This window comes from Alexandromys fortis, unplaced genomic scaffold, assembly GCF_014885135.2.
Source record: "Alexandromys fortis isolate MF-2015 unplaced genomic scaffold, M_Fortis_MF-2015_v1.1 scaffold_22, whole genome shotgun sequence".
Classification (NCBI taxonomy): Eukaryota; Metazoa; Chordata; class Mammalia; order Rodentia; family Cricetidae; genus Alexandromys; species Alexandromys fortis.
Genome location: NW_026067900.1, coordinates 4,417,808 through 4,431,047, shown reverse-complemented (window position 1 = coordinate 4,431,047; position 13,240 = coordinate 4,417,808). Strand labels below are relative to the sequence as shown.

The 13,240-nt window shown below is 39.9% G+C and overlaps 1 protein-coding gene across 11 annotated transcripts in view; it reads left to right on the top strand.

Moving 5' to 3' along the window:
* The window catches only part of Rnf111 (ring finger protein 111), a 68,575-nt gene that overhangs the window by 14,686 nt on the left and 40,649 nt on the right, over positions 1–13,240 (top strand). The window lies entirely within an intron of this gene.

Here is a 13,240-nt window from a genome sequence, read left to right as displayed (position 1 = left end):
AACTTTGAATTACCCAGTGATAAGCCTCCTGTCTGCTAGGCTAGAATAGAGTAAGGACAGTTCTGTCTTATATCTGTATCTATAATAACACACAGAGCATATTTAAGGGATTCAGACAGTGTTTATTACAAAGTCACCTAAACAATGAAACTGTATTTATTGTCTTAGTGCTTTAGAGGTGAGGTTCAAGATCAAGCAATTGGCTATTTCTGCTGAGACCTTTCTTTGGTTTCCAGTTAGCAACCTTCTTGCTTATATCTTCATATGGTCTTTTGTTTGTATGTTTGCACCCCTCCCCACCCTGTGCTTTTGAATTTCCTCTTAAAAAGTTACACCTGGGAGGGAGTGGGAGGGGCTTGTCTCTTAAAGGGACAGGACAGATTATTACAACCACCATTCCATGGTAGCCACATGACTATCAGTGTTGTTGACTGAACGGGAAAGGAGCTAGCATTTGCTAGGTTTCTCCTCACACTTGCTCTCTTGTCCACTTGGGGGCGCTGGGTGAGGGTGAGTTGTTGTCTAACTCCTGAATGGGAGAGGATGAAAATAGTTGGCTTTCTTCTGGAAGCAGAGGCAGGTGGATCTCTGTGAGTTCGAGGCCAGTCTGGTCTACAAGAGCTAGTTCCAGGACAGGCACAAAAAACTACAGAGAAACCCTGTCTCGAAAAAATCCAAAAAAAAAAAAAAATCCAAAAAAAAAGCCTTGCTTATGGAAGTCTGATATTACTAGGGATTAGAATCCAACACTGTATTACTTGCGTGGTTGTCACATTATTCCAGCTGAGTTTTGTAGTCTCTGCTAGCTTTGAACTCAGTATGTAGGCAAAGATGATTTTGAACTTCTGACCTCCTACCTCCAAGCACAGGGATTCAAGGAGTTTGAAACTGGAGTTTTGTGCATGTAGGGGAAGCATACTGCAACTAAGTTAGAGCCTCTAGCCCCAAGGATCAGTCTTTTCTTTTTTTCTTTTTTAAGAGTACGCGTAATACCATGTGTGTGGGTACATACATAGGTCAGAAGAGGATTCTCCCAGTAGGGTGTCTCTGGTTGTGAGACACCCTACTATGTATGGGTGCTGGAATTGAATTTGAGTCACAGAGCATCTCTCCACCCCCTACTCAGTCATATGCTAAGGCATTTTTGTCCATTTTGTTGGAGACAAATCAGTGTGGATACTGTCCTTGACAGCTCATTTTACTTAACCTCAGTTCTGGGCCTAGGAAGTTTGAATCTGAATATTTGTATGAGTGGTGGAGTTGGTTCAGCATCTTGCATTTGTATCACACTGCTGGGTAGCATCAGTGTGGTAACTCTTCTGCTATGGTAAGTAGCTTTTTGTTTGTTCTGTGACATGATCTCTCTGTGTAGCCTAGGCTGGCTTTGGACTCATTCTTTTAGCTATAGTCTCCAGAGTTCAAAAAGTCACATTTTCTTTGTTTTCCTTTCTTCCTTTTCTCTTTCCTTCCTTTCTCCCTCCCTTCCCTTTTTTTCTTTCTTCTTTTCTTTTTTTCTGTTTTGTTTTGTTTTTGGTCTTATAGACAGTCTTTCTCTGTGTATCCTGGCTGTTCTGGAACTCTGTAGACAAGGTTGGTTTTGAATTCAGAGACCTGCCTCTGCCTCCTGATTAAAGGCATGCACCATCACTGTTGCATTTTTTGGTTCTTTTTTTTTTTAATTTATTTATTATGTATACAACATTCTGCCTCCATGTATACCCGCACGCCAGAAGAGGGCGCCATATTTATTCAGTTCTTATTGACCCTTTTTTTGATTAACACAACAGTAATAGTTATTGTACTTTTAATGATATCAGGTTGTGTGAAATGGATAATGGTTACTCTTTAATATTAACATATCTAAAAATACTAATTTAGAAACTGTGGGCTCATACTAGTAATGAGATTACAGCCTGTATATTGTGGTACAACAGTTTCCTCTGAGATTGAAACATTCCATCCTGCTGGAAGCTCCTTAGGCAGGAAGGTAAACAATTCAATATGTATTCAGGCAGTCCCTGAAACTGACTAGATCCACTAGGCCTCTCCGTGCCAGAGTAAACAATAAGAACTCAGAGTTCTCAGATAGCTAGAATGGCTAGGAAGACTTAGAGGAGAAAAGCTGCAGAGAAGATGTGACCAGACCAGCTGCCTAGAAAAGGTTTAGACTAGTTACTTGGAAAGGACACTCCCCAATCTGTTGAGCTGCCTGTCAGCTAGACAGTGTGCTCCAGGTTCCCAGCTTTTGTAAGCTGTTACCCATGCTGGGGTAGGCTTTGGTGATGCAGCTGTCTTTGAATCATTTCTGCTCCTGTAAGTAACTCCTCACTCATATTCCTGTTAGAAACTTCAATAAAACTCATTGTTTCACCAAATTGGACTTTGGTGGTGTCCATAATTTGTTATTTTGTCGGATCCCTATCTGGAGTGAGTGAGTGTGTGTTCTTCAGGAAAAGTTTTTCACACAACAGTTGTGTATCCTGGGATCACAATGAATTCCCTATTAAGTTTTTGTGTAGTAGCATAGTTTATATAGTTGACTTAGGTCATATGGGCTCCATGTGTCTCTTTTTTTTTTTTTTTTTTTTTTTGGTACGGTGTTTCTCTGTGTAGTCCTGACTGACTTGGAACTCACTCTTTGACCAGGCTGTCCTTGAACTATAGATTCACCTGCCTCTGGGATTAAAGGTTTTTGGCACCACTACCCCGCTTTATGTGTCTCTTATTAATTTTGGTAGTTTGATAGTAGTTATTTTACCCACGTTTGTGGGTAGTTTGTTATTGTATATTTTCTGACTAGCTGTTGTTTGTATCTAAAGGACAGTTGGTGATTCGGTTTTGACCATGGTAAACATACGTACAATGGCCTGTTTTGTTTCCAGTTGTTTTCATCCGTCAGTTTCCTGCAAATAAAAGTTTCCTGATTTTTCATTTTCTTTTCATCTTCATTTGAAAGATATGGTTTCATCTGGAACAATATTATAGTTCCAGAATAATATTGTATAGCAGTGAATACTCTTTCTCTTCCTGACTTTGATTAGAACACATAGGCATTTCAACATTTATCACTGTTTGCTCCCTCCTTCTCGCCATTCTTCCTTATTTTCTTTCAGATTATGATGGACATTCAAAATGAACTTGTGAGCAGGATCTAGCCAGTCCTCAGATTTACTATGTAAACTTGAAGCTTGAAATCTTAAAGGAATCTAGACTTTCTAAAGACATGGTTATTTTCCTTAGAATATTTGCTATTAATTATAAAGTAGCATGTGCTGGCTGTGTGTGGTGGCATGCAACTTTAATCTGAGCACTCAGGAGGTAGAAGCAGGCTGATCTCTGTGTGTTTGAGGCCAGCCTGGTCTATAGAAAGTTTCAGGACAGTCAGAGCTACATAGGAAGACCATGTCTCAAGACACAAACAAAAAGCTATAGCAAAAAAGTGTTGTGTGGTTTGGCTTAAGGGCTTAATACTTTGATAAAAAAGAAACTCACTTGGTTCCCTGCGTTCTCTTTTATGCTTACTTTTTATGTTTTATGATAATGATGGACCCCAACTATAAGATAAATATCTTTCGTAGACCCAGAGCCCCAAGACTGAATGTAGCACAATGGTGAATATTTAAGAAATCATGTACATTGTTGCCTAATCTTGACTAATATAACTTTTCTTATCCTGGAGATACTGTCTCTTGCAGTCTTAGTGATGGGTGTCAGTTTTTGTTGTTGTTTTTTTTTGTTTTGTTTTGGTTAATCGAAAGAGTTTCTCTGTAGCTTTGGAGCCTGTCCTGGAACTAGCTCTTGTCGACCTGCTGGCCTCGAACTCACAGAGATCCGCCTGCCTCTGCCTCCTGAGTGCTGGGATTAAAGGCGTGCGCCACCACTGCCCGGCTTCAGGTACTATTTTTATACCTTTCCTTTTCTCATTAATGCAGAAAGAGGTCAATTGAGTACCTACTATGTGTCAGTTAACTCTCCTTTTTGTTTATTTTTGTTTTTTCAAGTAGAAGTTTATTGAGAAAAGGGTAAAGGGGAGAAAAGAGGGTAAGATAAATACAGAGAAAGAGGAAGAAGAGTCAAGGAACAGCCTGTCTCTTTAGAAGAGCAGTGGGAAAGAAACCTTTTTTGGTTTTTCTGAGACAGGGTTTCTCTGTGTAACAGCTCTGGCCATCCTGAAGCTCACTTTTTAGACCAACTGGCACAAACTCAAAGATCTGCCCACCTCTGCCTCCTGAGTTCTGGGATTAAAGGCATGCCTGGCTCTCAACTCTCTTTTCTTTTTATCTTTCTCTTCCTTTTTTTCTTTCTTTCCAAGTTTATTGAATACACTACAAGAAGCTGCTAGCTTGACAGTAGTGAAAATGTTGTCTGCTATTTAAAAACAATTTTTAACATTTTTTATGTATATGGGTGTTTTACCTGTATTTATGTCTGTACCATGTGTGTACAGTGCATTTGAAGACCAGAAGATGGTTTTGGTTACTCCTGGAACTGGACATAAAATTAGCTACCATATGGGAACTAGGAATTGAGATTAGGTCCTCTGACAGAGCAGCCAGTGCTCTTAACCACTGAGCCATCTCTCCAGCCATCTCTCCCTGTTTTTGTTTTTGTAGTCCAGACTGGTCTCAAACTTAGAATTTCCCTCTCTCTGGGTGCTAGAATTATAAAGTATGCGTCCATACCTAGCCTAGCTTGTTTTGTTCTGTTGTATCCTCCTGTTCCTTCATCTTCCCCAAAAGATACATGTCTCATGTTGTCCAGGCTGTCCCTGAACTTGTGATAGCCTGCCTCAACCTCTCCACTCTAAGTAGCCCATCTTAATTATACATAACCATTTGGCAGTAAGTACATTTTCATTGTTGTACAGTCCTCTTCCCTCTCTGGAAAATTTTCACCTCAAGCTGAAACTCTGCTCATTAAACACAAACTCCCATTCTTCCCTTCCCCTGCCTGTCACATTATCATTCTCCTTTCTCTGTGTGATTTGACTGGTCTAAGTCCTTCCTGTAAATGGAATCGGTGTTTGTCATTAGGCCTTTAAGGTTTGACAGTATTGTAGCATGTGTCATGATTTCCCATTTAAGGCTTGCTGCTATTCCATTGTGTGTATATATCAACATGTTGTGTAGCTGGTCATCTGCTAGATGCTTGGGCTATTTCTACCAGAACTTAAATTACTACATTATGTGGTTCCATGTTGATACTTGAGGAAACATCATACCATTTTCCACAGCTGCCATTCTACAGTCTCACCAGCAGTGAACAAATGTTCCAGTTTCTCCACATCCTTGCCTGCATTTGTTATTCTGGGTTTATGGAATTGCTACCAAGGCATTCCCTTTGCAGTGTCATTGATCATATTCTCCTGTGCTTACTGGTTTTGAAGAGATGACTGTCAAGATGATTGTCCATTTTACAATCAGATTTTGTTGTGTTGTAGTTTTTTTTTTTTTTTTTTTTTTTTTTGGTTTTTCGAGACAGGGTTTCTCTGCCGCTTTGGAGCCTGTCCTGGAACTAGCTCTGTAGATCAGGCTGGTCTCGAACTCACAGGGATCCACCTGCCTCTGCCTCCCGAGTGCTGGGATTAAAGGTGTACGCCACCAACGCCCGGCTTGTGTTGTAGTTGTGTCCTAGAAATCAGTCCCTTGTCAGATAAGATTTGGAACATTTCCTAGCAGATTGCATGAGTTGTTGTTGTTTTACATTATTGATACCTTGTGTTGTGCCTTGTATAGGTTTTGTTAGGGAAATACCTGTATGGAAATTTGGGGGTGGGAGAGGCAGAGAAGACAGAGCTCTCAGACTGGGGTGGAAATCTGATTCTGAGTGAAGGACATTGGGCAGGGATTCCAAAGTCTAAGGCAGTTGCAACATGGTCGCCAGGGTGCCATGGAAGAAACCCTGTGTTTCCTACTTACTACCTTTGCCACTCTCAGTTATTCAGCAGGGCACTCAGTGAGTGGTAGTCAGTGGGTTGTGGCTGGAGGCTGCTCGTTTGTTCCTGGCAGCTCAGACCCAAAATAATCACACAGAAACTATATTATTTGCAATACTGTTTAGCCAGTAGGTTAAATGTGCTTCTGGTTAACTCATATCTTAAATATTCCCATTTCTATTAATCTGTGTATTGTCAATGTGGCTGTGGCTTACTGGCAAGGTTCTAGAGTGTCTGTCTCCATCTCTAGCAGCAGCTACATGGCTTCTTTTTGACTCTGTCTACTTTCTCACTATATCTTCCTGCCTGGCTATATTCTGTTAAGCCATTGGCCAAACGCAGCTTATTTATTTATTTATATCTATTTTATCTTTTATCATAACTAAGGAAAACTATAATTATAACCATCTATTCTTCAACTCCATCAAAGACTCCAGAAGTATACAATATTACCTAAGTAAACAAGAAGTGCAATGTAAGCAACTTTCAGAACTCTAGAATTGACAGAGACACGTCACTGCCTGGACAGTAAAACAGAATTCTTCTGTAATGTTTCGTCATCCATCTTCAGCCTACAAGTCCATAGTTTCTGGCAGACTTTTCAATGAAACAGGAAATTTGAAGATTTGTTCTGCCTTGTAATGGCAAAGTCCATTAGTTGCTTTCTTCTATGTCCTGCAGAATGTCTGGCAGACTTTTTCATGAAGCAGGAACCCCGAAGGACAGTCTCACCTTTAGGCAAGTTCAGCAGTCCTTTCTCTGTGGGTCCTACATATCCAGTTCACACAACATCAAACAGTCCAGGCAAGAGCAGTTTCTTGACCAAATGGCTAACAAACTCCAGGAGAAGAACTCTTAGATGTCCATCATCCTCTTGAAGTAGGTTGATGCTGCCAAGAGTAGATGTGTCTCATTGTCATAAAGAGTCCTAAGTTATTAAAACAATTTAAATGCCATATTCCATAGGTCTTTGAAAGGTTTGAAGGTTATCTAACTGAACATATCTATATATCTAGAAAACCTAACTACCAAGACTACAAACTTGACTATTATAGATGACTATTAACCTGTATTTCTTAATTATACATTACTTTTTTAAATGAGTGGCATAATATCTTAAAAGCAGAAATATACATATAACAAAATTGACCTAAAATTTGTATCAGTAGACCAAGATCTATACCAATGCAAAGTATTCATCTCTATGGGTTATCCCCCTTTAAATGTAAATAAATGTTTATATTTGGGAATTTGGGTGTAGTTCTCTCCAAACTACTGCCTGCTTTTTGTTGGGCGAAGTAATTTTGGAGGTTCATGGAGACCTTTCAGGGGGTCTTAGTCCATCAAACAACATTAATCTGGAAGGAGTCCACAGGTTCTCATCCACTCAAAACAAAAGCAGAACCTCTTTTCCAAAGCAACAAATTCTTGGACCCAAATTGTGAAATCAAAATACCTTAAAATATATGTTGGTTAAACAGCCAATATAATGAAATGTCTCTCTGTACACAGACAAAAAATTTAAAGAAAACACAATAATGTACATAATCCAAACTCTCTGTATATATTCCATCTTTATGTGACTTATTGTTTTTACTCCTTTTAATCTATGACTGTCTGTATTCTGTCTCTTTAAAGACTTTACTTTAAAAAAAAGATTTCTTTTTATAGCTGTCTATATTCTTTTTATTTTCTCTCCCAAGCCTTTGTACATTTATCCAACACTGTGACCTATCTAGAGATATTTATTTAAATCTGATTTGTCTTTACTGTTTATCTAATTATTTTCTGACCATAAGAGCCCCCCCCCCCCTTTTAATGCTAAGCAGGCATGGCCAGGACCAACTCTGCGGCACTATGTGTTGGCTTCACCCAGTCCAACATGGCGGGGGCATGTTCACTGTCTCCTAGAGTTATTCCCTCTGACCCAGATCCAGGGTCAGGCCACAGAGGGCCTGTGTTGCCATTAAGCAAGTTGTAGCACTCTGCTTAGAAGCTCCACTTAAATGCTCCATAGCCAGACCTCCCAAAAGAGTCAGAGCCTTTTGTGCTGGCAAACCAGGAAGCCACTTTTTTAAAAAAAAAAAAAAAGCCTTGTAGTAGTTTTTACTGCTAAAGCTGAGTCAGAAAACCCCTTAAAGGAGCTGCATCTCTGCTTTCTGCTAGCAAACAGAGCAGGAAGCTGTGTTAAACTCTGTTTTGTGTGTGTGTGTGTGTCTAGAATTCCTTTTCAAGCTCTCTCAAGTTTTTAAGTGGATTTAGTTGATCACATTGGGCACCTATTTGTAGCTAGAGGCTGCTCGTTTGTGCCTGGCAGCTCAGACCTGAAATGATCACACAGAAACTATATTATTTGCACTACTGTTTGTCTAATAGCTTAAGCATATTTCTGGCTAACGCTTATATCTTAACCCATTTCTATTAATCTGTGTATTGTCATGTGGCTGTGGCTTACCAGCAAGGTTCCAGAGTGTCTGTCTCCATCTCTAGTGGCAGCTACATGGTTTTTCTTTGACTCCGCCTACTCTTGCTATATCTCTTTCAGTCTGGCTATATTCTGTTAAGCTATTGGCCAAAAGCAGCTTCTTTATTAACCAATGGCAATAAAACATATTTATAGCGTAAAGAGGGGAATCCCACGTCAGTGGGTGACCTGTATGGCCTGTGCAGACACAGGGATAGATTTTAGATTTGCAGCTTTTAATCAGGTACTTTTTTCTTATTTAAAAGCCTGCCAGGCACACACTCCTTGTTGCCATAGAACACCCAGGAAAAACACTAGAAAGATAGGACATTTAACCCAAGATCTCAGGCCTTGTTGGGCAGATCAACAAAGGCCCAACCAAGATTGAAAGCTTTGTCACAGGTAAGAAAGAAAGAACAGTTTGACTGTGGTGGTGACTGAAAGGGGAAGCTAGGAGGAGCTGAAGATGGAGCGTGAGGTCACTCAAGAAAGAGTTGCGGCTTTATTTTTTTGGTATACTTATAAACCACTGGAAGATTTCAGTGGGGGAATGGAATGTGGTCTGATTTATATTCTTGGAGTTCATGCAAGTGTATAGAAAAGGACTGTTAGAATGAGAAAACTAGGCCTCTGTAGCAGGGATCCAGGCAGTTCATACTAATTCAGCCAGGATGACAGCAGGAGGTGCTTCCTGTACAAAGGTCAACAGAATTGTGGTGATCCTGAATTTTATGATTATTGTGTTTTAGTGTCTAGTGTCTCCTTGTCTATCTTTGTATGTTCTTGCTTTGTAGAAGTAGTGACCCTTTCATTGTTATTCTGTCTCCAATTTTGGCCTCTTTTGATCCCTACTTCATATTGTGCTACTATATGAGCCATTGAAAATGTAACTGTAATGATGTAAATTTCAGTTTAAAGTTTTAAAGGTTTAGAATGTCTTGCCTCTTCTTGTTGGCTACCTGCATTTATCCTCTTTTTAGTTACCATTAAAGTAATAGGGCTCCTTCTTTAAGCCTTGCCAGTCTCCATCTCTGCTCTGACTCACAGTTCTTTCAGTATTATCTCCTTTGTGTTTTGTGGCCTATATTTGTCTCTTCTCCATCTGTTATTTCTTTGTGGGTCAGTGCTGTTGAGTTCTTGTGGATTTTGGCTCTTGAAATGTGGTTATGTTCATCAATGTCTCCTGAGTCCTTCAACCTCACCAGAGTAGACTTTCTAGAACTGGTGATTTCAACAAATGCAGTTTTTGTGTTGTGTAATTTTATCCTAGAGGGTTTTTGATGCTATCCTGTTTCTGTGCTATGAAAACATCACTCTAGGGTCTGGAGAGACTGCTTTAGTGGTTAAGAGCACTTGTTCTTGCAAAGAACCCAGGTTTAGTTCCCAATACTCACATGGTGTATCACAACCATCCATAACTCTAATTCCAAGAGATCTGGTACCTTTGTTTGACCTCAATAGGCATCTGGCAGACATGCAGTACTCATGTACTTACAAGCTGTAGTGGTTTGAATAAGAAAGACTTCCAGCTCCGTGGTGGTGGCACATGCCTCTAATCCCAGCACTGGGAAGCAGAGGCAGGCGGATCTCTGGGTTCAAGGCCAGTTTAGTCTACAAGAGCTTGTTCCAGGCAGGCTTCAAACCTACACGGAAACCCTGTCTCAAAAAACAAAAAGAATGACTTCCATAGACTCACAGATTTGAATGCTTGGTCATGAGGGAGTGGTGATACTTGACAGGGATTAGTAATTGTAGCCTTGTTGGAGTAGGCATGGCCTTGTTGGGGGAAGTGTGTGACTGGGGGTGAGCTTTGTAGTTTCAAGTGCTTCTGCCAGCCCAGAGTCTCACTTCCTACTACCTGCCGATAGAGGGTTAGAACTTCCCACTACCTCTTCAGCACCATGTTTGTCTGACTGCCCATATGGCAATAATAGACTAAACCTCTCAACTGTAAGCCAGCCCCAACTAAACTCTTTTCTTTATAAGAGTTGCTGTGCGTGGTCATGGCATTCCTTCATAGCAGAACACTGACTAAGATGCAGTCCAAACACTCATGAATGAATGAAAAGAAAATTGCCCTCTTAGAACAATTCTGAGTTGTCTGTAATAGTTTATATATTTCATCTTGATTCCCATGGTAAAGGATCCAAATGAATCTTTTATTATAATTTAACTATATTGTCTTTTTAGGAGAGGTTGCCAAGATCCTTGATCTGTTTTTATGTTCTCATTTTTGTCCTAACCAAAAGAAAAATAATTTGACACAGCTGGGTATGCTCACTCATGCTTGTAACCCCAGGCAGGAAGATAGCAAGTCCAGGGCCAGCCTTGGCTACATTGTGAGACCTTGTCATAAAACAAAACAAGCTTCATTTAATAACAGTTTCTGGGTGTCATTTCTTTTTTGCTGTTAGGAGGTTGCAAGTTAGTTATTCACTAATTTATTTATGAAGGTTCTTACCACTCTTTTCATAATTGAATGTATTATTTAATTCTTAGATTTCGATCAGAAATCTTTTGAGAACTTAATTATAAGTGCTTCAAAAATACAGTTAAGAGTTCAGAGTGACTGGGTGGTGGTGGTGGTGCATGCCTTTAATCCCAGAACTCGTGAGGTAGAGTCTGGTGAATCTCTTGTCAGTTCAAAGTCAGCCTGGTCTACAGAGTTCCAGGATACCTAGAACTACCCTGTCTTGAAAGAAAAGAAAAGAAAAAGTTTAGAGTGATGTCTTTGGGGAAATATGTTACTTGCTAACTACAGTTTTGATGTCTGGGGACAGCTAAGTGAGCAGCTGTCTTCAAGTGTCATCAGTGGTAGTGACAGCATTGGATAGTAAGAGTGGGTCTGTCAGGCAATTGATTTAATATACTCAAACTGGCAAAGTCTAAAGTAACTGCCTGAGTTCAGAAGAGAGTTAAAAATTTCAGATATCACTCCACGTAAGCAGTATCTTTGGGACACAACTTTTTTCACTTGTATAAAACCATATTTAAAAGCATTAGCCATTTAGTGGTGGCGTACACCTTTAATTCCAGCACTTGGGAGGCAGAGAGAGGCAGGGGGACCTCTGTGAGATCAAGGCCAGATTGGTCTACAAGAGCTAGTTCCAGGACGGGCTCCAAAGCTACAGAGAAACCCTGTCTTGGGGAAAAGAAAAAAAAAAAAAAAAAGCATTAGTGTATCTAGTTCATTTTCTGATTATTTCTAGAATTTTTATAGAGAAATATCAGACCTCTTATGGTTTTAAACATCTTTTTTAATAGCTATGTAAAACTGTATCTTTTTTTTAAGATTTATTTATTAATTATTTATGTACACAGCATCTGCCTGCGTGTATCCCTGCAGGCCAGAAGTGGGCACCAGATCTCATTATAGATGACTGTGAATCACCATGAGGTTGCTGGGAATTGAACTATGGTCCTCTGGAAGAGCAGAGGTCCTGAGTTCAATTCCCAGCAACCACGTGGTGGCTCACAGCCATCTGTAATGAGATCTGGTGCCCTCTTCTGGTCCTTGCTCTAGGTTTGCTGTACCAACACTAAAAGTACTAGTTGTGTCAAGCTTCTGTTGGAATTAGGTTCTCATTAGAAAAAGGATAGAAAGAGTCACAGGAGAGAGAAGCTGTATTTCTATTAGTTAACTATTTAATGTCAAAAGCATCTAAATATACAGGAAGTATTTATTAAAACAATTTTAATGTATTAATATCAAAGGGAAGACATGAACTTTCTGAAGATAAATGAGCGAATGTCTACTCATCCTAAATGGCACCAGCGATAGAAAAACCATTTGAGCTGTGGCTTGGTGAACCAATGTTTAACTGGGTTTCTTAGGTGCGCAGGTGGCTACACTGCAGAAGCAGTCTGTCTCCCAGCGGCAGCTATTTCCTGTCAGCTCTTGGGGAAGTCACCCCACCCTGCAAACCTTGGGGTGGGGTGACTCAACCTCTGTTTTAACAGTGGTTTTCTGTAAACTCTTGGGAAGAGGTGGGCCTCATGAGTCCCTTTCCTTTGATGAGGGAAAGTTAATGACCCAATCTTGTATAGTCTTCTGGCACTCAGATCTGCTGGCAGTTGAAGAGGGTAATAACCATGTTATGCCTTGAAGGCAGTATTTCACAATGCTGGGTGACTAGTCTTTGGAATTCTTTTTTAGTTGAGGCTGGGTGTTGAGCTGGGGGGTCTCTTGAAATATAGTCTTGTTGTGACTGGCTTTGTATTCATTGTTGCAATACTCCTGCTTCAGCCTCCAAAGTGTTGTGATTTGATGACTTTTATTATTTTTTTCTTAGAATTTAAATTACATTGAAAATTTAAGTTTTTACTGGCATTATCAATTATCTACAAGATGGCTTTTGTTATGACATTTTTATCCGTGTATATATTGTATTTTGATCATACTCACATCTAGTTCCCCTCTCTCGTGTCTTTCTTATTCCCCTTCCATTGATCCCTTTCCTCTTCCTAAGTTGTTCCTCCTTTACTTTTACATCTTTGTTGTTGGTGATAGTGAACTAGAGTTTCATTAAGAGTTGCTAACAGCAACATGAGTAAGGGGGGATTATTTACAGGAGCATGGGCAATTTATCAGTGTCTAGACCAGAGAAGAAAATGCCTCCCTCCTCCCCCAGCAATCATTGACTACCTATAAATCCTCAGGAGTGTAGCCTCCCTAAATTTAGTTTTAAATGGTGCTCAAACATTGTAGATATTTTTCAGTATCGTGGTTTTGATAAGTTTGTTCACAGTGTGATATTTCAGTCAGGTTAGCATATGTGCCTCCACAGACATCTTTCTCTAAGGTATAATTTTTAAAATCTTCTCTAGCTGTTTGAAACACA